Source organism: Triturus cristatus, chromosome 8 (assembly GCF_964204655.1).
Source record: "Triturus cristatus chromosome 8, aTriCri1.1, whole genome shotgun sequence".
NCBI classification, from domain to species: domain Eukaryota; kingdom Metazoa; phylum Chordata; class Amphibia; order Caudata; family Salamandridae; genus Triturus; species Triturus cristatus.
Window position 1 is genome coordinate 336,838,005 of NC_140591.1, and position 24,711 is coordinate 336,862,715.

A 24,711-nucleotide genomic window follows, 5' to 3' on the forward strand; every position below is an offset into this window, starting at 1 on the left:
ACCAAGGATGTACAGATACTTTTCATGCAGTAAGCAGTTAACAGTAGAATGAGTCCGCCACCCTCAAAAAGTTCACGTTCGACCTGTACTGATAGATTACAGAACATGTTGAAAACCTGGCTCAGGAACTGGCCCTACTGCCTCATGTTTGTAGTCTAGAAAAGTCCTAGGTCTCAATATTTTCTGGGAAGGTGTGTAGGAGGAGGTCAACGTGGTGATAGTCTCTTTCAGAACGAATGTCGAAAAAATTCCCAAAGTAACTCAGCAGAAGGCTTGGATTTGGAAGTCCGTAATAATTAGAAAGAAAATCTTTTCAAGAAAATGGAAAGGAAAAGCACAGCCAATACTAAAGAAGAGAAAAGGGCTGGTGACGTGTCTCTTGCCATGATTTCACTTTCATCCTGTGAGGTGGCCCTATCAAAGCTAGTTTTGATCCAGTTTGGAAAAATAACTTAAGACTTGAATGACACCTAGATTGGTCTTTTCACAATATCCACATAATTACTGGTATTTTCTGACTAATGCACCTAATATTCATTCTTCTGATCTTAGCACCTAAATGAGATTGTCAATGCCTGTCCACTACTGTTCATCTTTTAAATAATTACTTGTATTAATGTTTAAATACCTTGTCTACCCAGAAAGACAAATCTAGAAAGCAGCTACAAATCTAAATTGGATTGTGAGAAGGTACCGAAGCATACATTTCTACTGCATAGTGCAGTCTAGATTTTGGGGTAGATTAAACACTGGTCAAATAGAGGTAGTATAACAACAGTCTTGTTATATAAAAAGTTCTTTCAATGTCTAATAAGTAAAGTGTATTCTAATGACTGGGTGGACACATTTTTCATTAGAATATGGGAAAACAACTTGAGAAAAGTGTGAGTTTTCTAGGCCTCATTATTTTGCACATTGTTAGTGAATGTGGAACAGGTTTGGATAAACAGGCAGATCTTATGCCCCATGGAAGCTGTGATTTTCTAAATCTTTATGATTTACCAAACTTTTGTGGACCATAAATCCAAGGAAGGAGTATGTGGAAATTTCCATTCATGAACCAGTGTTGGTGGGCTGCCTCGGAAATCTATGCATTTTATCAGCTAGAGAAGAATTTTATGTATATATTTCTTCTTCATCAGTGACCTCCAGCAAATTGATCTAAGGATTCATATGCAATATTTTCTGCCCTCCTAACAAAGCTAACTACTCCCTTGGGCAACGCTATTGGATCATTGAGAAAATCTGTGTTTATTTGGAGGTGCCGATAGGTCCAGGTTATTCAACACCAAAGTCATCAGCAATGGAAAGCTGAACAAATTCTACTACCTCTTTTCTGCTATATCTCAGAATTTCAATTTCATTTTTGTCTAATTCACTAAGGTAGCAGGTAACCACCTCCGGTTATGTCGGAGGAATAGCTGAACGGTTAATGGGATCTTGCTGCAAATATTTTCATGTTTGATCCAAAGTCCTTCTTTTACCTCCAACATTTACCTAGAATCGGCTTTAAATTTTACCACCATCAGATATTTGTGATTGTCTTGGGCTGCCTAATTACTCTTTTTAGGTCGAGCCTAGTGGCAGCGTGCATGCGCTGCTCGCTCTGCGAGACTGCTGTGGTAGAGTATGGGAGAGAAGCCGCGCCCACTCTCCTCCCATATATTTCATTGGCTTGTGTCATTGTCTTTCGTAAATGCTGCCTTCTGGTTCAATAATAGGTTTGTTAGTCCCTCATTAGTATGGTCTTGTCTTCATTTGTACCCTCCCATGGCAACTGGCCCTTTTACTTTGATTGTTACACGGGACCTGTTATTTAGTCTGTAAGCACTATTTACTTTATTGAGTTTCTCTTACGGAAGGCTGCTTCAGCTGAAACCGCTTGTGTTTTTTTTAAGCAGCACGGCCGGCCCCGTAAAACGGGCACCTGCTTTCAATCACTTTAACCCAGCATTATCTTGTCTGTTTCAACCTCCCCCCCCCCCCCCCAAGTAAAATGGATTTAGAAATGATTAGCAAATTAAGTCCTGTGAATTCCAGGTAGCACATAATCCTGTGTTAATGGGCTAAAGCTGACCACAGCGCATCTGTGTTACATGTCATCTGTACTAAAGCCACCTGACGGGTTGTTTTCAAAAGCCTGTTTTATTACCGCCATCAATACCACCACCAGCAATACCACCACCAATACCACCACCACCAATACCACCATCAATACCAGAACCAATAACACTACCACCACCACCAATAACACTACCACCACCACCAATACCACTACCACCACCAATACCACCACCGACAATACCACCGCCAATACCATCACCACCAATACCACCAACACCACCACCACCAGTAACACCACCACCAATACCACCACCACCAATACCACCACCACAACCACCACCAATAGCACTACCACCACCACCAATACCACCTCCAAAAATACCACCAATACCACCACCAATACCATCACCACCAATACCATCACCACCAATACCACCACCAATACCATCACCAATACCACCAGCACAACCTCCATCGATACAACCCCCTCCACCACCACCAATACCACCACCAAAACCATAACCACCACCACCAATACCAACACCACCGCCAATGCCAGTACCACCAATACCTCCACCACTCATACCACCGCCAACACCAATAATACCACCATCAATAACACCACCACTAATGCCACCATCACCAATACCATCAATACTACCACCATCACCAATATAACGACCACCAATATCACTACCACCACCACCAATACCACCACCTCTACCACTAATACCACCACCACCACCAATACCACCATCAATACCATCACCTCTACCACCACCGCCAATCCCACCACCACGAATACCACCACCAATCCAATACCCCACCACAATACCACCACCAATCCAATACCACTACCACCAATACCACCTCAAATACCACCACCAATACCACCAATATCAATATCACCACCACCACCACCACCACCAATATCACCACCACCAATACCACCACCAGTAGCACCACCACCACCAGTACCAATTCCACCACCAATACCACCAATACACACCACCAATACTATCACCACCAATACCAGTACCAACACCAATACCGCCACCACCAGTACCACCACCACCAATACCACCAATACCGCCACCACCAATTTTACCACCATCCGATATTTGTGATTGTCTTGGGCTGCCTAATTACTCTTTTTATGTCGAGCCTAGCGGCAGCGCCCATGCACTGCTCGCTCTGCGAGACTGCTGTATTAGAGTATGGGAGAGAAGCTGCGCCCTCTCTCCTCCTGTATATTTTTCATTGGCTTGTATCACTGACTTTCGTAAATGCTGCCTTCGGATTCATAAATAGGCTTGTTAGTCGCTCATTAGTACAGCCTTGTCTTCATTTGTACCCTCCCACGGAGACTGGCCCTTATACTTTGGTTGTTACATGGGACCTGTTATTTAGTCTGTAAGCACTATTTACTTTATTGAGTTTCTCTTACTGAAGGCCAGAGATGCGCTGCTTCAGCTAAAACCACTTGTGTCTTTTAAGCAGCATGGCCGCCCTGTAAAACGGGCTCCTGCTTTCAATCACTTTAACCCCAGCATTATCTCGTGTCTGTTTCAACCCCCCCCCCCCCAAGTAAAATCTGTACTAAAGCCACCTGACGGGTTTGTTTTCAAAAACCTGTTTTATTACCACCAATACCACCAATACCACCACCATCAATACCAGAAAGAATAACACTAACACCAGTAGCAACACCACCACCAATACCACCACCACCAGTACAATTCCACCACCAATATCAATACCACCAATACCACCACCAATACTATCAGCACCACCAATACCAGTACCACCACCTCCAATACCAATACCACCACCTCCAATACCAGTACCACCACCAATTCCACCACCTCCAATAACACCACCACCACCAGTACCACCACCACCACCACCAATAATACCACCACTACCACCACCACCAATACCACCACCACCAATACTACCACCAATACCAGCACTAATACCATCACTACCACCACCAATATCACCACCAACAGTAGCACCAATACCAATACCACCAATACCATCACCAGTAGCACCACCAATACCACCACCAGTACCAATACCACCAATACCATCACCGCCACCAATACCAGCACGCCCAATACCACCACCACCGCCACCAATGCCACCACCAATACCAGTACCACCACCACCAGTACCAATACCACCACCACCACCACCACCAATACCACCACCAGTCTCACCACCAATACTACCAATACAAATACCGCCACCACCATTACCACCACCTCCACCAATACCACCACCACCATGAATACCACCACCTCCACCAATAACACCACCACCAATATCAATACCACCACCTCAGCGCCTCTCACTCACTAGTAATAGCAGGGGCACTGTACGAGGTCAGAGCTGCAGCTGAGACCATCCCTCCCTCCCTCCATGCCTGCCATAAAGCCCAGCCCGCCTTGCACCAGGAGGTGAAGCCAGGGCCCTACTACAGCTGCAGTGTTTTTTATTAAGCCAAAGATAGCAATAACATTATGCAATGCCACACTGCACACTCAAATCACGGAGAGGGCAGGAAATAGCCCCCGCCTCCCGCTTTTCCTCCTGAACCGCGACAGTGTAATCACAGAGCGAAAGGTGTTGGAGCGCTTTGTTAATGTTTATAGCTTGGATCATATGTAACTCTCACTTCACACTTTGTGTCTGTGTGATTTACAACTTTTGCACATCTTCTTTACTGCACTATTTATCACTACTTTGAAGAGGTCGCAGGCAGGTTTCTTCTGATATTTACAATCTAGAAAGCGGTCGAGAATGCCCTTTATTGCAATGCAATAGGTCTCCCATTTGTGAGAGTTTAAGCAATGAGTATTGTAAATGACAGTGCCTTTTATTTATGTTTTAAAACCCAAAACATATATAAAAGGCATTGTCATTTACAATGCCAATAGCTCAAACTCGCGTGAATGTAAGACCTATTGCATTCAAATGCTTGTTTTTGCCTTCAATTGTTTTTCATTTTTCCCTTGGTACCTCGTTTACCAGATAAATGAGAATGATTGTGTTAGAAGTTTTTAATGATGTTTGCTGGGATCTATATAAGGTATGAGTGTGCTACATACAAATAAACAGGTACAAGGAGTGACATTAGTTTTCTTACAGCTAATTCTTTACAACCACGAGATCTTGATTCCATCCAAACTTTGCAGACACACAAGCATATTCTCCACTGCCCGAGTAATACATTGGGTAGTTGGTTGATGGTTATGTGAGCACCGGTGCTACAGCAACCACAGTCCTTGTCAGGGTAAGGCACACATAAATCCCAAATTAACCTGTGCTCAACCCCCTTGTTGCTTGGCACAGAGCAGTCAATCTTAACTTAGAGGCAATGTGTAAAGTATTCGTGCAACACTTCAAACAGTAAAGCTGTGAAAACAGCACTAAAATGCACAAAGCGGCAACTGTGGATATCTGGTTGTGCCGGACCAGGACAAAGTCCACTAGTTCAGGCTGATTGCGATGGAGCGTGGGCTGCCTACAGGAGCCCAGTTAGGCCTGATGAACAGAGAACCTTAAAATACGGGTTGCGGAGCATTGCGAGGATCCACGTCAAAGATGCTTCGGTTTAGAGATGCAGAAAGCCTGTAGTGCGAGGTCCTGCGCTGTCGTCCGGAATCCCCTTGACAAGGGCTTGCGATGCAAAGTCCGGTGTCGAGGATGTGGCATGTAGTCGGGGCGATGCACTGGTTCTGAAGAGCTGTGAGGCTGCGATGCAGAGTTCGGCATCGTTGTCGAGACTGCTGTCGACGGGTGATACGAGGGCCCATTGCTGAAGGTGCGACGCACAGTCAGGGTGATGCGACGGTTCCTAGGACTGCGGCTGTTCTGAGGATCTTTGTGACGGGTTCTAACCATGCAGCGATGCATCAGTTCTGCCCGGTGATGCGCCGTGCAGCAGAGGAGATGCATCAGTCTCGCTGGATCCACAGAGGATGGCATTCACTTTAGGCCCGATTCCAAGGGTCCGGGACTGGGGTGGCACCACTTGGCAGAGTAGACTCACAGAGGGCAGAGTCCAGGTGACTGTGCAAGGTTGTTGGAAACCTGTTATGTCCCTGAAGCTTCAGATGAGGAGGTCAGCCAACTAGCCCTTTGTGTAACTCTGGGTTCTGGATTCAAGAGATGCAGATACAGTCCTTCTCACCCAGGCAAGAGGGCAGCAGGGCAGCAGTTCCTTCAGAGCAGCAGTACTTTCAGCAGCACAGCAGTCCCTCTTCCTGCAGAGTGTTCACAGGTCCAGACGTGTTCTGAAGAGTTGGTGTAGGAGGTCCTTTTTTATACTCTGGTGCCCTGGTTCTGGAAGGTGGGAGAAGCTTCTCGACAGTGTCTTTGAAGTGTATGGAATTCCCTACCTCCCCTGTCTTGGCTCCAAGCTGGCTGAAGTGACAATGCATGGCCGTTAGGCCCTTTGTGTGGAGGCATGGCACAGTCTGTTCAAGTGTGGGTAGAGCTGTGCCCAGCTCCTCCCATCCTGCCAATGATGGCCCATCTAGCCATGACTAAGCTCCCCTTGTGTGTGGCTGTCTAGCAGGAATACACAAAACCCAGCTGTCAGCTACACCCAGTCATGTGACCAAGGCAGGCTGCAGGCACCAAACAACTAAGGCAAAAAAATTCCAGTTTTCTAAAAGTGGCTTTTTCAGAATTGCAATTTAAATTTTGACTTCACCATAAATTCTGATTTTTAATTAGGATTCCAGAGCCACCAACCATGAACTACTTACCTCTTCCAGGTTAAAAATTACAATTATAAAATGTAATGAGGCAACTCCAATGATTTCCTATGGGAGAAATAGGCCTTGCAGTATGGAAACACAAATTTAAAGCTTAAAAGTACATGTCCAAGTTTTTTAATACATTGCACCCTACCCTCTTGGCTGCCCAGGGCCTACCCCAGTGGTGACTTTTATGTATTAAAAGGGAAGGTTTAGGCCTGCCAAAAGGCTCATTTTACCAGGACGAAATAGCAGTTTAAACTGCACACACAGGCTCTGCAGTCGTAGGCCTGAGACATGTTTAAAAGGCTATTTGAGTGGGTTGCACAATCGGTGCTGCTGGTCCACTAGTAGCATTAAATTTACAGGCCCTGAGTACTTATACTGCCACTTTACTATGAACTTTTAAGTAAATTAAAGATGTCAGTTGTGTATAACCCAATATTACCATGACTGCCTATTTAGTAGTTAAATATTGCAATATTTGGTGTTTAGAGGAGTTCTAACTACTTTTGACCTCGTTGCCACTGCACCTGCAGCACCATTGAAATTATGGCCCTAGTGCCTGCTAGATAACTGCACTTGTGACTGCCTGTTTAGTGGTAAATATTAGCCATATTCTGTATTTAGTGGGGTCCCTAGAGCTTTTGGCCCCAATGCCACTGCACCTTTCAAATCAAAGCCTTTTTAACTGCATGATAACTGCAATTATGTCAGCCTGTATAGTAGAAAATTTAGCAATCTTAGGTGTTTCGAGGTGGTCATAAAACATTTTGGGCCAAGTGCCACTGCACCTGCTGCACCGTTCAAATCGTGACCCTGTTGTCTGCAATGTAACTTTACTTGTGAGTGCCTGCTTGGTAGTAAAAGTTTGCAATATTAGGTGTTTAGTGGGGTGCCTAGAGCTTTTGGTACTGGTGCTACTGCACCTGCTGCACCGTTCAAATCATGACTCTATTGCCTGCTAGATAAATGCATTTGTGACTGTCTTGTTTAGTAGTAACATTTAGCAATAATCTGGGCTTAGTTCTGACAACTTTTGGGCCCGATGCTACTGCACATGCTGCACCATTCAAATCATGACCCTGTTGTCTGCAACATAACTGCATTTGTCGTCGCCTGTTTAGGAATAAAATATAGCAATATCAGGTGTTTAGTGGGGTGCATGGAGCTTTTGGTCCTGGTGCCACTGCACCTGCTGCACCATTGAAATTATGACCCTGTTGTTTGCAAGGTAACTGCACTTGTAACTGCGTGTTTAGTTTTACATTTTAGCAATAATCTGGGTTTAGTGGAGTCCCTAGAGCTTTTGTCAACAGTGCCACTGCACCAGCTGCCCCATTCAAAATCAAGTCTCTTTTAACTGCAAGGTAACTGCAATTGTGACTGCCTGTTTAGTAGTCAAATATAGCAATTTTATGTGTTTAGACGAGTTCTGACAACTTTTGGGCCCGGTGCTACTGCCCCTGCTGCACCATTTAAATCATGGCCCTGTTGTCTGCAAGGTAACTTCAGTTGTGGCTGCCTGTTTAGTAGGAAAATATAGCATAGCTCTTGTATATTAACTTTATTTTTAATGTGCAATGTTTATTACAACTTTTAGAATGTGATCATAATAATGAAATAGATTAAGTTGAAAAAAATCAATCCGAATGCCTGCAAAATGCAAAGAAAGGTACTGAGGCATGAATAGGAAATGCCACAAACATTCTAAGGCTAAAGCATCTGCTTTACACAACTAAGTAATAAAAAGCAAGCATTGCAGCATACTGTTAGAAGCTCATCCTTTTCCATGGGAAGAGATCTTATCTTGACAGTGAATGGGGCTTAAACAGTGCAAACAGCGTTAGTAGAAGTATCGTAAATGCCTGCAATCAGGGGAAGATAACAAAAAAAAATTCCACACAAAGGCAAATGAACACAGTCATTCGGCTTTGGGAACTGATAAGAGCCCCCTTTTAAGATATATTAAATACAAGAGATTTCACAAGCACAGCGCAAGTGCTGTGCGGACGAAACCTAATGGCAAGATCTAGCTGTGGACACTATGGCCACTGCTCATGAGGGTTTTATGGATGCTAAGGTAGCTTCTCAAACTCAAATTGCTTTAATCCATGATGCCTAGTTTGCATGGTAGCTGTTTCCATGCCACTTTCAGCTGAGAAAGTAGGCAGCGATTCCTCTAAGTCGTTTTGTCATACCCTGCAGGGCTGAACTGGCCATAAAGGAAACAGAAAAAAACCTTCATCAGTTTGATGACCAGAGGGCAGCTTTTAGATGTGGATGGATGGAGGGATCATGAGCTAAGCCTGGCAAGGAGCCCAGAGGGAATGCACACAATTTCCTTGTAGATATGCATGTATTGGGTACCCCAAATACCTTTGGAGGTCGTTGGGCTAATTTGATACTCTCCCTCAGTACAATATGGGGCTGACATGCAGACATTTTCCAGCGCTGCCTTTCGCTCCCAGTTGGATCTGCTACTGCAGCTGGTAGTGCTTTTAAACTGCAAATAATCAAAGAAAATCATAAACAATGAGACCACATGCCTCTCGCTGTAGAACTCAACCACACTGGCATAAAATGAACATTAAACTTATTTCAGGCAGGGCACAAAGAGTCATAAGTACACAGAAATACCCACTTCTAAAAGTGGCATTTCTAAAATAGTAATAACAAATCCACTTTCACCAATAGGCAGGATTTATACTACTATTCCAAACATACCAAACATGGTTCGCTACACCTTTCATATCAGAAATTACCACTAAAGAACATATCAGGGAATACCCAATGTAAACCTATGAGAGGGAAGCCTCACAGCATTGAGAAGCCACATAGGCTGTTTGTCACTACTAGGACATGCCACACAACTAAGGCCCATCTCCTAACTTTTTCCTACACAGCACTCTGCCCATAGGGCTACCTAAGGCCTACCTTAGGGGTGACCTGTATGTAGTAAAAGGGGAGTTTCAGATGTGGCAAACACTTTAAGTGCCACATCACTGTGGCAGTAAACTGCGCACGCAGGCCTTTCACTGGCAGAGGCCTGAGACAGGTTTGAAAGGCTACTTTGGTGGGTGGCGCAAGCAGCGATGCAGGGCCACTAGTAGCATTTAATTTACAGGCCCTGGGTATATGGAATGCCACTGTACAAGGGACTTGCAGGTAAATTAAATATGCCAAACAGGTGTAGACCAATCTTACCAAGTTCACAAGCGAGAGCATATGCACTTTAGCACTGATCAGCAGTGGTAAAGTGCACAGAGTCATAAAACCAACAAAAACGGGTCAGAAATAATACAGGAGGAAGGCAAAAGGTTTGAGGATAACCCTGAAAAAAGGGTCAGTTACACTCTTTTAAATATGCAAGACAGTCCTGGCTCATTTTCCTTGATCTTCGTGGTGGCACATTGTAAAATTATTACTCCATTAAACATCTTGTTTCTTTTATTTGTTTCGTTTAATTCACTGCTAAATTGATGTGTTGAGCTAAGTTATATTTAATTTCCACATGCATCTTCGTTTTTCGTTTTTTTTAAATGAAGATCTACCAATAGAATGTTATTATTAATATTGCTTTAATTCATGAAGTGAGTCTTTTAGATGTATTTCATATTTGGTTTAATGTGAGTAATCGCATACCCTGAAAGTTTGATGCATGTTTTTAAACACTAACATCCTTGCAATGGTCTTGTAAATAACATAACCATAAATACAATCAATTCCCATCTAGGTACTTTTTACGGGTCTTGTTTTAAATCCGATAGGAACAGGAGTTCCTAGTTTCACCAGAATTGCAAGTTCTGTGGTAACTCGACACACACATTTGTAAGGTGACCTTAAGGCCACCACTCTTAACCGCCTAGTAACTCGACATTTCCAGACCAACTGGTACCAGTAGTTACCAGTTGCTTTTACTAGGCATTGATATTGAGGACTTTTGTCACTAAATTTAAGTGAAGAGAGAGGTGGATTGTAAAAGAAGAATTTAGGATGAGCAGATTGTGTTGTAAATTGGCCAGTTACTTTAGATTTTAGTATATTTAGTAAACTGTTTCTTTAAATTCCTTATATGGATCTGATTTTAGTGACAGAGCAGAGTACACCCTAATTGTCATTGTAATGATAATCAATTGGGTATTTTTGCCTTCCAAATGTGAATCTGTTTATCCCATTTGTCTCTCTAAAAATTACACATTCACTGGTGTTGTTGACGAGTAAGTAGCTTTGTTAATTCGGAAATACTTTGTCTTTAACATTCATGACTACAACTGCTTCAGAGGTGGCATTTTTAGGTTGTGACTGAGACGGTGCATTGTTGTCTTTTGCAAGACATTTTAACTGACAGTGGGCTTAGAGTCCACCCATAGCTTGGCATTGGGTGGCTTCATTGTCACACTAATTTCTTTGCTACTATTTGGTCAGCACGTGCCAGCTTCACTTCCTTTTCGTGTGTTTGTCCCTTTCCTGCAGCATGTCCCACAAACTAGTGTCCTTCCACTGCTCTCGCTTTCAGAGCTACTTTGTTCGTTTAGTTGAAGCACTCCATAAGAGTGCATGTGTTTTCAGGCCATCTCCCTTGTGTGCATCTACCCCCTTCCATTCCGCGCTCCCATCCCTCTGTGTGTTGTTGCTTGCCCTCTAATTACATCTTGTTGCTTTCTCTCTCCATGTTGCTATTTGTCCACTGCCACCCATCTGCTCTTCTCTATGTTGTTGCTTGCAGTGCCTCTCCGTGTTGTTGCTTTTCCCCTCCTGTCCATTTGCATATTGTTACATGTCCGCTCCTGTCCATTCGCGTGTTGTTACTTGTGTCTTCTCATCCCACTCCATATTATCACCCTCCTCTTACCCTCCTCACCTGTTACGTTTTGTTATTTGCCTCTCCCACCCTCACATCCCTCTCAATGTTGTTGCTTACCCCCTACCGTCTCCATTGTTGCATGCCATCTTCCTCCCCACTGCCTCCTGTTTCTTGCCCCTCCTGACCAGCTCTGTCCCATTGCTCACCCCCTCTGCACCCCATCCTCCGTTGTTGCTTGCCCCCCTCCCACCCTCCTGCCCTATCATGTGTTGTTGCTTGCCCCTGCCCACCCCGTTCCATGGTATTGCTTCCCCCTCCCATATTGTTTGCGCCCACATCCTCCTGTCCATCCAGAATAAACACGCATTGGCAAAATCAATAGGTCGTGTCAACGTGACCTATTGGGGCTTTGTCAATGGTATCAGCCATGTTGCACAGCTAGAAAGTGCTACGATGCGGATATGCGGTGGGATGGCTGGGCATCTACTTCCTCTGTGTGGCACACCCTTCCTCCATCAGAGATGCATCCTGCCAGCAATTGTATAAAAAAGTGCTGCAACACTGCCAGCACTGTCTGTGTCATGGTGCTTTAAAAAAAATCTTTCAGTCATGCTTCACAGCAACACAGCTGCTGTGCAACATGACAAAAATCATTGACAGTCAACAGCTCAGATAGGAAAGACCTATTGGCTTTGCCAATACTTATTAATTCTGGGTGTCAGTTTTGTCTGACAGCTTCCTTAGGGGGGCCACCGGATGTGTGCTACTGCTTGATGTAATGCTCTGCCCTTGTACTATACACACACTACACCTTTTGAGGTCGTATTTAACTTTGCCAAAAAGTGAGCTAATTTTGTGAAATATCATAGGCATACTGGGTGCACCCACATCATCTGGTGATCCCTGAGGTTGGTGACGTATAGATGTGTTTTTTGGGAAAATATTTTGATTTAAAGAGTAACTAGAGTGGTAGCTTGGATGAAAAACAAACCTCTCCCAAAAAATTGGCAACCTCAACAGCTTATTTTTATTTTTTATATATGTTGGTCAACTGTTATTTTAAAGTTACTGCTTTTTAGGTCTCGCCTAGACATGTTGTATCTACAATATGGGCTTTTGTGGACCACTCATCTTTTTAATTGGTTCCTCTTACTTTCCTTCGTAAATTCCGGCTTTTAATTGGCTAAATAGCTTACTGGTCCCTCCTTTTGGCCTTTTGTAACCTCCCATACAGACTGCCCCTCTTCCATGTGCTCTTACTCTTCATGTTATTTATGATACTTCCAGAGCACTCTTTTTTTGGGGGGTTGCCCTGCCTCTGATCCTGTTAAGTGTTGTGGTTTGTTTACTTTGTGGTCTCATGACTGTTTCATTCGCCATGCTTATACTCTGTTACTGCTTTCCCCTCCCACCCACCGTTTCTACGTGTGCTGTCCCTTTCGACCCACCCCGGGTGCCGCGCTTCAGGTTTCAGCACAGCACCCATTTTCATGAAATGTGGCAGCTTTGGAAGGCTGGGCGCTTTTAGTGCACGGCATAAAACTTTGATCTACACGGGCGCTGTGCTTCATTTTTCAGCACAGCGCCCGCTTTCATGCAATCCAGCTGTTACGGGGCTCACACTTTGCTCTTTTACTGCACAGTTAAACATTTATCTACACGGGTGCTGTGCTTCATTTTTCCTCACAGTGCCAGCTTTCATGCAATGCATCAGTTTCGGGAGGCTGTGCGCTTTTCTTTATCACTGCATGGCGTAAAGCCGATAATTATACGCATTTCTTTCTCCTCCTGTTGTTTGTGTCTTTTGTTTATTATTAACTGTCCTGTTTTGGAGGGCTAGTATAACATGTTTCATATCTGCTTCCATAATGTAAACAGTTTTGTAAATGAAACTTTGTACATGTGTAGAGCAGAGAGTGCTGCTTCGGAGTTACATCGTTATTCGTGGTTTGATGAAATTGCCGTTCATTGAAAGAATGAGTGCAGCTGAAATCAGCATGCATGGACCATTTGCAGAGATGTTTGCTCTGAAAAACATCTTGCTATTGTTGTCGGTGAGGAGTGAATCAAGGCCTCCAAAAATAGCAGCAGCTCTTCTATACAGGAAGCCTTTCAGGGGAGAGCCCTCTGGGCTCACGGAGGGTCCGCGGGGGCACCATAGGACCAATCGGGTGCACTGCCTGACCCTGCAGAGAGCGTCACTCTGTGCAGGCTGGCACATTGTTTTGGAGACACACTAGCAAACAACTGGAAGTGCCGGCTCTCCTGCTCTCACTCCTCGCTGTTCCACAACAAAGGCTTTTTGTCATCGCTGCTCAGCCTCGTACTGCATTTCCCTCCTCCTCCAGCATACAATTAGTAAGGTCAAGTAGCTTGCCAGTTAGAATCTGGAGAGACGTACTGTAAGACTTTCCTTGGCAACGTCTTCTTGGGCTATTATTGACTCTTGTGTGTTTAGTTGCCAGCGTAACTGTCTTAGTCCCTGCCATACCAGCTCTTTGTATTTAAAACTCACTCAGAATATAGTTTGTGGAGAGTTTTACATTATGTTTGGGTTTAATTGTTTGCTGCTAAAGTTTATTGAAAAAAACTATCACTGTGTGTTGTGTCTTTATATTTGCGTACCAATTCAGACCAAAGGCACATTTTATACTGCAAGGTCACATGCTGCTGAGCTCTCGCACCATCTCTCCATTCACCCCCCTACTTCTCATCCACAATCATGCATGCCATATTGCAAAAGATGCTGCCTCCTACCACACACATGCAAGTCTATGGATGCAGTTGCTAACTAACTTTTTGGCTGTCCACCCACCCCAAAATGTACGTATCTATGCACTATTTCTGTAGTGAAAACCTAGAATCGGATTGCATGACCCACTGTGTAGTACTTGTTTACCTATTCAATCCCTTGTGGCGCAATACCCAAAATAATGTGCTGCATGGCTAAACACGTATAAGGTCCCAAAGGCGAGACCTATTGGCTAAGCCAATGTTTGTTGTCCTATTGTTCATGCAACAATGTAGTACGCATACTGGAGCAATTCAACAATGCACCTGCTTTCACAGAAACCGGCCACAAGAACATACAAGGTTTTGTCCTATTTTCACTTTGCGTCCATTGCACCTTTTATTTCTCCTCTCTTTATTTTACTTTAAACCCTTCAAACTCTAATAACTTTACCATTATGACAGGTGGCCTCCACCCTGCTGGTGGGCATTTGCGAAGCATGGAGACATTGCTGTGGCAGCTACAGGAAAAAATAAGTTTCCCTAAAACAAGCAATATTTAATCATTTTGCAGATACAGGCTTCCATTACCTTCGGTTTTACTGAAATTGTGCTGAATTATAATTATAATAAACTTACTGTCATTTTCGTCATACAGGATGCACTGTTCGTTTATGGTCACAAGTTTCAATTGGAATGCATGTTTGAGGAAATCCAGCATTGTACATGAACAAACAAGCACGCTGGCAATAATCTTTTATGAATAAATCCTGTAAGTCACACAGTCCAGAACTTGGATATCTCCTATATTGTGGTAATTACGGGTGTGGCTTTTATTTCTGTGGGTTGAAGTCCTAGGCATCACTGTAGCAAATGGAGATCCAGTGCCTAATTTTGTAAAAAAATAAGTGTGAGGACACTTTTTAGGGGGCCACTGAAACCTGTACCACTTATTGCCCCTGCCAATGATGCCAATAACAGTATCAACACAACTACTAATCATCGCATTCCTACAAGTGTGGTATTTCAGACTATTTCAGACCAACCAAAGCTATAAGAATGGTGCGTAATAGTCTGAATTGTCATTTCTAATGTGTATTGAATTATTAAACACTGTTGTTGGACTCATCTCAAAATTAGACATACAGCGCCACCATGTGGTAAACTCTCATTAGTGCTGGTGTTGAGAAGTAAGTGCCAGTGCCGTCCCCCAGAAACCACCGGCTCAAATTAAGGACTGGAGATCTCAGGTTATTCGTTTGATCTCAGAAGTTACCCAATGGCTCGACAAAGCCCCAACTGCAAACCATACACCCACTCCCTCTCCAATCATGGTTTTTATTCTATCTCTTGGTGACTAATAATATTGTTAATTGAGAGTTACACATCTTGACCCAATATTGACTACTGCTTTCAGTTCAAACATTTTGGGTGTAGGTTTTAAAGGGAGGTTTTGAGACAGACCTGCTTGGCTATAGAAAGTTCCACATCGAATCTGACTGTATAAAGGTAATAAAGCCTAGATTTCAAGTAGTCCTCTGTTTAAACTTGAATTCTTTAGTATTTGCACTTTACTGAGGCCATGTCATGTCCTCCAATTTGTTATATTCTCACCACTTGCATTTACAGTGCATGCAGTCTCACATTTTATTCTCTAGTCTTAACTAGGCTTAATAAGTAGCCCGTCCGAAACTGTTTGCAAAACAAGCTTAAAAACTTTACTCTTTTGACTCCTGCCTAGATGTCTTTTAGAATCTTTTCTGCTAGGTTTCTTGTAGGTGATCTTTCCGCTAGCGCCAGGACACCTCCTCGGAGGTTGCTGTGCGCTTTATAAATGCATTGTATTGTATTATATTGTATCATTAAGGTTTGTTGCACGTGCCCTCTTGTATTGTCATTAAAAATGCACCTTTTTATGCATGCCATATTCTTCCAACTACACAGTTGCCACTTTCACTTTCTTATAAATGAACGCTTGCTGCTTACCATTTTGCAAACTGTCTGCCAATCAAAACGTGTCGTCAACAGATGTAGATTCTGAATTTTATATTTTACTCACCTGTTTTTTTTCCTTGCGTTTATTGTTGCCCTTTACAGATGAAGTATGTGTAATCAATGTGTCCAGTCTACGTGATGTTCAAGCAGGATGCTGCTGATTTCATGCTTGTACAGTCCATTCATTCTGCTCATGCAGTGGTTAGCAATGAATTGTTTCAGAGTGAGAGTTTTACTAGTGGGAGGGTGTTGTTTCTTGAAAATCATGTATATTTTTAGAACCAGCTTCTAACATCACAGCACATCAGCAGACTCACATTCTAAATTCTGTAAGAAACAGTGTCTTTAACACTAATAGACCTCTTTATGGGGTGTTGATAATATTAGATCACAATGTCATAGATGGCTAGCACCAATTAATTGTTAGATAAATATTTTTTAAGTTCTTTTTTAAGGATTGCAGCATGTCATATATAATCAACAAATGTATGTGTTTAAAGACATCCACATAGGACTTGTTGCAAATGTAAAATGTTGCTACTAGCAGTGGGACACTAGGAGGGCTGTGGTTTAAGTCATTATATGTGTGTGTTGGAAATTTGCCCTTTCTGCATTGCCCCCCTAAATGTATACCTTCTTTTACTAAACACGTTTTTGTTGGCCATAGGACTCTGCACACTTCACTCCTGCTAACCAGTGGCAAAGTGTTTGTGCTCTCCCTATAAAACAGGGTGACATTGGTATACACCTGATTGGGTCATTTGATTTACTGATAAGTCTATAGTATATGGTACTACCTGTGCCCAGGTTCTGTAAATTAAATGCTACTAGTGGGCTGCAGCACTCATTGTGCCACCCACTAAAGTAGCTCTATAAAACGTGTCTCCAGGCCTGACCCTGCAGCTTACATGTCCGTGCCATTTCGACCAGACAAAATAAACATTTTGCCTGGCTTAAACCTTGCTTTTAAATACTTATAAGTCACTACTATTGTAGGACCTAAATGCCCACAGGGCAAGGTGCATGGTATTTAAATGTAGGGAATGCATATTTAATGTTTTACATGCCCTGGCAGTGAAAAATCTCTGACGTCGTTTTTCACTGTTACAAGGTTGGCTCTACCATAGAAAAACACTGGGTTACATTATAACAATTTATAATGTGTATCTTTAGTTTGGGAGCAGCTAGAGACACGATGTAAGCCATTATTGTAATAGAAACTTAAAACCCAACTTGATCGCAAAGTTAGATTTTATATTACTATTTTTGAAGTGACACTTTTACAAAGTTGTCATTTTCCTGCCTAAACCTGAAAGGCTTAACTGCCAGGGTGCTGTATGACCTGACACCTGATAGCTCTCCTGGAGTGTTATGTGTATTGCTCCCAGACAGTAGACAAGGGTGTGGGGAGGGGTGTTCCCCTACTGAGCAGGGTGGCCTGGGGACTGTCCCTAGCCTCTTTCTGAGCTTCAAAGGATAGTTTGAGGGTGGAGGGGGCTGAACCCAACTCCTTCTGACTTCAAAGGAGGCCTACCCTGTCACTGGCAGATGCAGCTCGCACCTCGTCCTGCATAACCTTTACCTCTCTAGCCAGGCTGGCATCAAAGCCAGTGTGGGTTGCGGAACTGACCAGAACTGGTTTGGGGGAGGGTGGACAAATGCTTGCCTCAACCAACAGGCTGGCTTGGTAATTAAAAATGGACCTGACAGACCGCATTTCAGAACATTCTACACATTTGTGGATCAGAAGAAGGACTGCCCTGCTGTCTGAAGAACCTGAAAGAAGACTGGACCTGCTTAGGTTGAACCTATTACCCCAGAAGTGACTCCAAGGGTCAGTTGCTTGCTCTTCTATTTGAGCTACTAAGACTCAACAAACTGCCAGAGGCCTCTCTCCCTGCAACTGCCTAGCCGACCTATCCAAACTGGACATGCCATGGACTCTGCTGCTGGCCTTAGCTGGAGTGAGTCTTAATCCTCAAGTGGTACTCCCCAGGTCCTGGACCCTTGGCTGATTTTAGCGTTTACTCCTCCTACCCACACTGCATAAGCTGGAACGTAAAATCTTTTTGCCAACGTTTCCTCCAGAACACCGGTGGAAGACCAGGACCACCTTGAAAGGCTCACTATGAGCCTTTAAGCTGCACCGATGCACGACGCCCGCCCAACAGACAACTAAATTATTCATAATTGGGTGGGCGGGGTTGAGTTTGGCTGTCCTGGAGCAGGGCGCTGACTTGGTGGCCCGCTCCAGGACCGCCAAACTTCTAATCAGGCCCAAAGCCTTTGAAGTTGAACCCGTCCCTGTCTAATTTAACTTGTTCTTTTGTTCCACTAAAGAAGATCTGACTTGAGAGAATGTCCAAGTTCCAACATAGAGGGCTTCATCCATACTGTCGCCAAGCAGCAATCTGTTGAATTCGAGGCCTTTCTAGGCACAGGACCCTGCTCGTCAACTCCCAGTTGTTGTCAAGTCCTGCTGCATATCCAGGTTGCAGCCTGCCCCACCGATGACGTGCCAATCGCCACTTTTTTCCACAAAAGATAAACTTTCCACTAGCTCGAACCTGGTCCCTGTATCCAACTCTAGCTCCATCACAGTCGGCCTTAATTTTTTACTTTGTCCGAATTTAGAGTGACAAGCTAACCATGGTTGGAGCTTTGTGCTCTTTGGCGCTATTTTTAATTTAAACTTCAAAAATTCTTATCTCTGGTTCTACTTATTGGATTTTTGTTGTTTTTGGGGCATATGATTAACCCCTTCGGTGCTCATGACGGAATGGTTCCGTCATGACCCACGGTTGAGCTGTGCTCATGACGGAACCATTCCGTCATGACCACGCCCGCGCAAGATTCCGCCAGCACAGCGGCGGAATCTGCGCAGCATCGAAGGGGTTAATTTTGTTTGTGTTGTGTTTTCACTTTATTACTATTTGGGTACTACATAAATACTTTAGACAGTGCCTCTATGTTAATCCTGACTGTTTTTATGCCAAGGTATCAGCATGTTAGACACAGGTTTATTTAGTGACTTTTTTTGTGGTTCACCCTGAAAAGGATTGTGATTCTAATTTGAGCTGGCTTCTCACTCCCCTCAACTAATATTGGAATTTCTTACAATGTGTTACTACAAAGCATTATGGGCTCTTTCAAATCCTACTTCTTCCTTCATTGTTTTACCATTTGTTTGCTTTACAGTGTTATTTTGTTGGTTGTTTCTTTGATTATAGATGTTTTTGTAAGATGTTGACGTCATTATGCCTCCTAATCTCATTATTTACATAATAACTGTAGCATAGTAATGGGTGGATGCATCTAATTTAAAAACACACAATTCTTCATTTGTGAACTATGCCCTCCGACGGTATCTGACCTGTGTATTAGGTTGCTTGTTCAATTATGTAGACCTCTGTGGACAACGGAGAATTGATGCCCGGACGGATTTTGATCTATGGGGTTTCATTCTGTATATGCGGACTTGCGAGGTGAAGGAGCTATCGAATCCAGAAACAGATTGGTTACTCCCAGTCCATTGTAAGCATTTTGCAGAAGTATGCAATGCTTACAAACTGTAATAGAATGTGCAGCTTTGCTGGGGAGAATGATCAAGAACCATTAGTTGCAGTTTTGCAGGGGTAGAGACCAGGACCCTGGGCACGACCAGATGTCTTGCAAATACTTACTAATGAACATGGGGGGACTATTCTAATGTGATTAATAACCACACCTCACCATGTACTTAACGCTGAATAAGACAAATTATGGGGAGTACCTTGTTAAAAATTGCAATGGTGTAAATCCTCATGAACTGTAAAGGATAAAGCTGACTTAATTATTTTTTTAAATGTTGCATTGTACCAATATTGAGCCCCCATAGAAATGTACTGCTGCCTGTCATCAATGACTATAAATGTTTTGATATTTGGTTTATCACTTGCGAGACAAGCCTCAATTACAAAATTATCCTCCAGTGCAACTTCCCACACTGCACAACTGATCATCATGTCCCACATAAGTGCCATGGGAGACCCAGTGGGGTGATGATCTACACAAAGCTAGTGTTGCTAAACTATTTGATTAGCTGGAGAAAGACTTGGGGCATATGTATTGTGGTCACCGCTCTACTGTGGCTAATTTCCCCATTTTTGGGCTACACATACACATTGACAAATGCATTGGAATGTTGGTTTCACTTATAATTGTAAGTGTCTATGCCAACATTATATAAGTACATATGTACTTGCTCAGAATCACTTCCTATGAGAATGAAATAAACTCTCCAGAACAGATCCTCTCTATTAGTGACTCTGAATTCAGCTCACACAATCCTGCATACCCTCAATAAATAATTAGAATACAAGTAGATCACTTCTGAGACTCAGGTAGCATGTCTCAGATTAGGATCACTCAGTCATTTCACTACCTAATTCACTTCTTTGGCCGAGTAAAATGTATAACTCATCCTGCCAGGTTCACCTGTATGAAATCACAAGAGATCTCTATTTTTGAGAGCTTCTCCAAAAGGAAATGCTAACCTCATAATAACCAGAGCAGAAGGACAGTCAAACTCCAATCTGAACACCTTTCAAAACTGAATGAAAGCAATTTGAGGTCCAGTAATCAAAAATAATTGATGATTGCATGAAGCAGATCTCTAGGACGGGACCGCATGATGTGGACAGTGGAGAGATTTCCCAAATGCCCGAGTAATCAAGCCTATAGCGCTATGAAGAGTCCATCTGGTAATGTAATCTGTTTTTTATTTAAAAAAAGAGAAAAAGTGGCACTTCTAAAGTCATCAGTCATCACTGAAGAACAGTGATAATTTCAGAAAAATGCAAATCAATAACTTGAATTTTGTTGTATTTTTTAAAATTGTATTTCTTTAACTGTAGCCCTTTTAACCAAAGCACAGCCCTTGAAAAGACAGTACACAAATAAGAGCAAAAGTACATTTAAGACCATACACTTAGATGATGGTATAAAAATGAAAAATCAAAAAAGGCTGTCCTCTAGCTGTTATTTTAATACAGCCAATAATGTGAATACCATATGAGAACAGAGAGCACATTACACATAGTAGTCTAAAAGAGAGAATGAGCGAAAATTGGAGCCCGAACTCAAGGGGAGAATGGGTTAGATATAATATAGTGCAGCACTAAGAAGGGGCCAAGAAGGAGTATGATGTGATGCCATGGAACGGGATATGGTAGTGTTAAACAGTAAACACATTTGAATGCAAAACAAAGAATGTGGAACCTAGAATGAAGAAGCATTGATAGTCAACAAAATTGAGATGGGCATGGAGAAGCTTGTGTTTGATAATTGAGGGGCACATACCAGACAACACAATGGCCTGATATTGTAACGGATAAAGAAAAAGAATGAATAGAGCAGATACATAAAGCAAAAAATGTAAGAGCTCATAGCAGCACTCTAAAGTACTCTGTAGTAAGCATGGTAAAGTGTAGAGAAAATCTTTCTAAAATAGAGAGAAAATCCAATATGAAGGGTAGGTCTAAAACCAGCTCCATGCAGAAGTGAAAGACCCAAAGAAGAAGTTTAACTCGAGAAAGTAGGAGGCTTCAATATATCAATACCGCAGATCACTCATATGACATAATTTCCTAAGAAAGATGATTGTGCTAAGTCATCTTCTAATAGCTGGAGATGAGAGGCCTGCATAAAAATCCATAAATTGAAGGCCTTCAAATAGCCATTGTGTTAATAAGATTTAACTAGCACCATGACAGGAGTTCTTCTAAACCCTTTACAACCGTTTGTAAATCCTATGCTAATCCAGTGAAAATGTATACCCCTCACTGGGACTTTGAAGCGTGACTATTTTAAAACTATTATCTTGAAATTGTGAACTGTGTTCATCTAAGTACATAGCAAACACAAGGAGATGATGGACGGAGCGCTGAAACTTTTCAGACACTCACCCCCATTCACAGATGTGGGTTGAATCCATCATCATTCTTTAGCTCACTTCGCCATCCCAGTTCAGACCCAGCCATATGCAAATCAGTCTTGACACTGTTCCTCTTGGGAACAGTCCAGCCCGAACTGCCAAGCTAGATCTTCCCTGGACCGTAAACAAGCATCCTGGGACCGGTTTCGTGGTAACACCCCTCATCAGCAAGGCTAGCTTTAATCCAGTGGCAAAGTGAGCAAGGACCCACATCTGGGCATACTCTGCCAACTTAGGGTGAACAAAGCAAACACAAGGAGATGATGGACGGAGCTCTGAACATCTAAGTCCATACCAGTTGCGCCACTGGCACCAGAATACCTGGATTGCAAGGGTTCCTTTTTTTGTTTTTTGATCAAGTTTTTTTTTTTTTTATTCATAGGTTACAGTAAAAACAAAGTATTAAGAACCATGAATTTTTTTTCACATCATATGCATAGTGTTATCAGGCCAAAGCTTTGCAAACCTCCCCATAGAACCACAAACAATTTACATTGCACCGTCATTCATTCATAGTTTAAATCTCTACTTACAGTACCCATCTTCATAGGATTCGTTGCGAAGGTGGCAATTCATCGAAAGGGAGAAACATCAGAAATGTATTACCGCATGCTTGCTCATACAAGTGACATACACCATTTCTAACTTTTTTAACAATCTTCAAGAATTTGAGGAGTACTCTAGGATATCCCAGGAAATACTATGCTAATTTCATGATAACTCTTGTGTATTATTTCCTCATTAGGTGATTCATCCAGGTGTATAAATCTATATCCAGAAATCAAGTTGTGCGGTTATACATTTGTACAAGTTTTTACTATTTAATAGAAAATATTTTCCTCCATGGAGAAACACCTTCCCCCGACACACTTAAGCACTGTGTGGATTTTCTCACTCATTGTGACTCTGGAAATTGGACATGGTTGGTATACATGACTGGGATAGAAAACTACCTGCAAATTGTTGAAGTCGTAACTTTAAAGGCTTATATATGTTCAACATAGATGTTTACTAGTGGAACACATGCCACTACAACTAAATTGACAAAATTGGATATTCCAACCATGTTTGTCGAATTTCTGCAATGCTAATACACAATGCTCACAGAAAGCTTTACCAACTGCCCAACAGAATTGACACTTTCCTTGTTCAAACTGATAATCTTGCACAGTTTAGTTGCACTTGAGTGAGCAAATGGCTATATTAATTGTGCCATGACTAATCCGATCCTCTCTGACTAAAACATGACACATCCTCAATTGATTCATTAGTTGCCCTAGTCTAGAAGGACGTACTAACTGTTACTGTTAGAAATTTGTAAGGCGTATGGTTACTCCGAGTGTCCCGCGCTAGGTTTTCTCCTAGGCCATCAATCAGAGTGTACAGAGAGCCAGCCATAGTCATTAACTGACCATGGATTGCCTGAAGAGCCAGGCCTTAAATTTCAATGAAACAGCCCTTCTGAGGGCTGCATTCTAAGCTCCAGGGGGAGGAGATTCCACATCTTTGCCGCAAGCCGATTAAAGGATCTGCCACCCAAACGAGCTCTGTGTACTTTCGGATTCACCAGTTTGGATGTTCCCGACGATCTAAGACGGTGATTTGGCGGATAGCGTTTGATCAGGGGAAACAGAAATCAAGGACCTTTCAAGTTTACGATACTATGACTGAAGCATAAAGCGTTGAAGGCCTCTCTGGCCTGCATAGGGAGCCAATGGAACTTAGCAAGAGCAGGGCCCATAGAGGAACGCCTAGGAATATTTAGGAGCATACAAGCTGCGGTATTCTGCACCCTCTGCAACATTCTTATTCTGCCCTTAGAGGCTCCAAGGTCTAGAACATTTCAATAGTCCAGGAGAAACACTAGCAACACCTGGATGATTGTTTTCTTAGCCGACTCTGGCAGCAGCGCTAAGATTTTGCAAAGCATCTTCAAGAAGCCAAAGCAGGAGCCAGCAGAGACGAGATCTGGTCGTCGAAGACAGAGCTGAGTCAAACCACACCCCAAGATTTTAGATTTTTGGTTTAGGAACAGGGACCAACCCCAATTCAGAAGTCCACCATACAGAGGACCAAATGGACGGTTGCTTACCAACCACAAGAACATCAGTGTTTCCAGCATTTCGTTGCAGGCAACTGGAAGTCCTCCATTTTGCCAGGTCTACCAGGCACTCTCTAAACTTAGGGGCAGCATCCGCTTCATCCTGTGCCAGGGTGATAATCAACTGAGTATCATTAGCATATGATACCTTCTTCACCCCATGACACTCAACTAACGTAAAAGAAATTCCTTGAAATAAGACTGATATCGCTAATACCAAAAATGAGCAAACCAGGGATGATATTCGTGAATAGAATGCTTAAAAGTTGCA

The 24,711-nt window shown here is 42.9% G+C and overlaps 1 protein-coding gene across 1 annotated transcript in view; it reads left to right on the forward strand.

The window, feature by feature from the left end:
• Positions 1–24,711, forward strand: part of MTUS2 (microtubule associated scaffold protein 2) — a 1,510,781-nt gene that overhangs the window by 21,842 nt on the left and 1,464,228 nt on the right. The gene's annotated exons all lie outside the window — the stretch shown is intronic.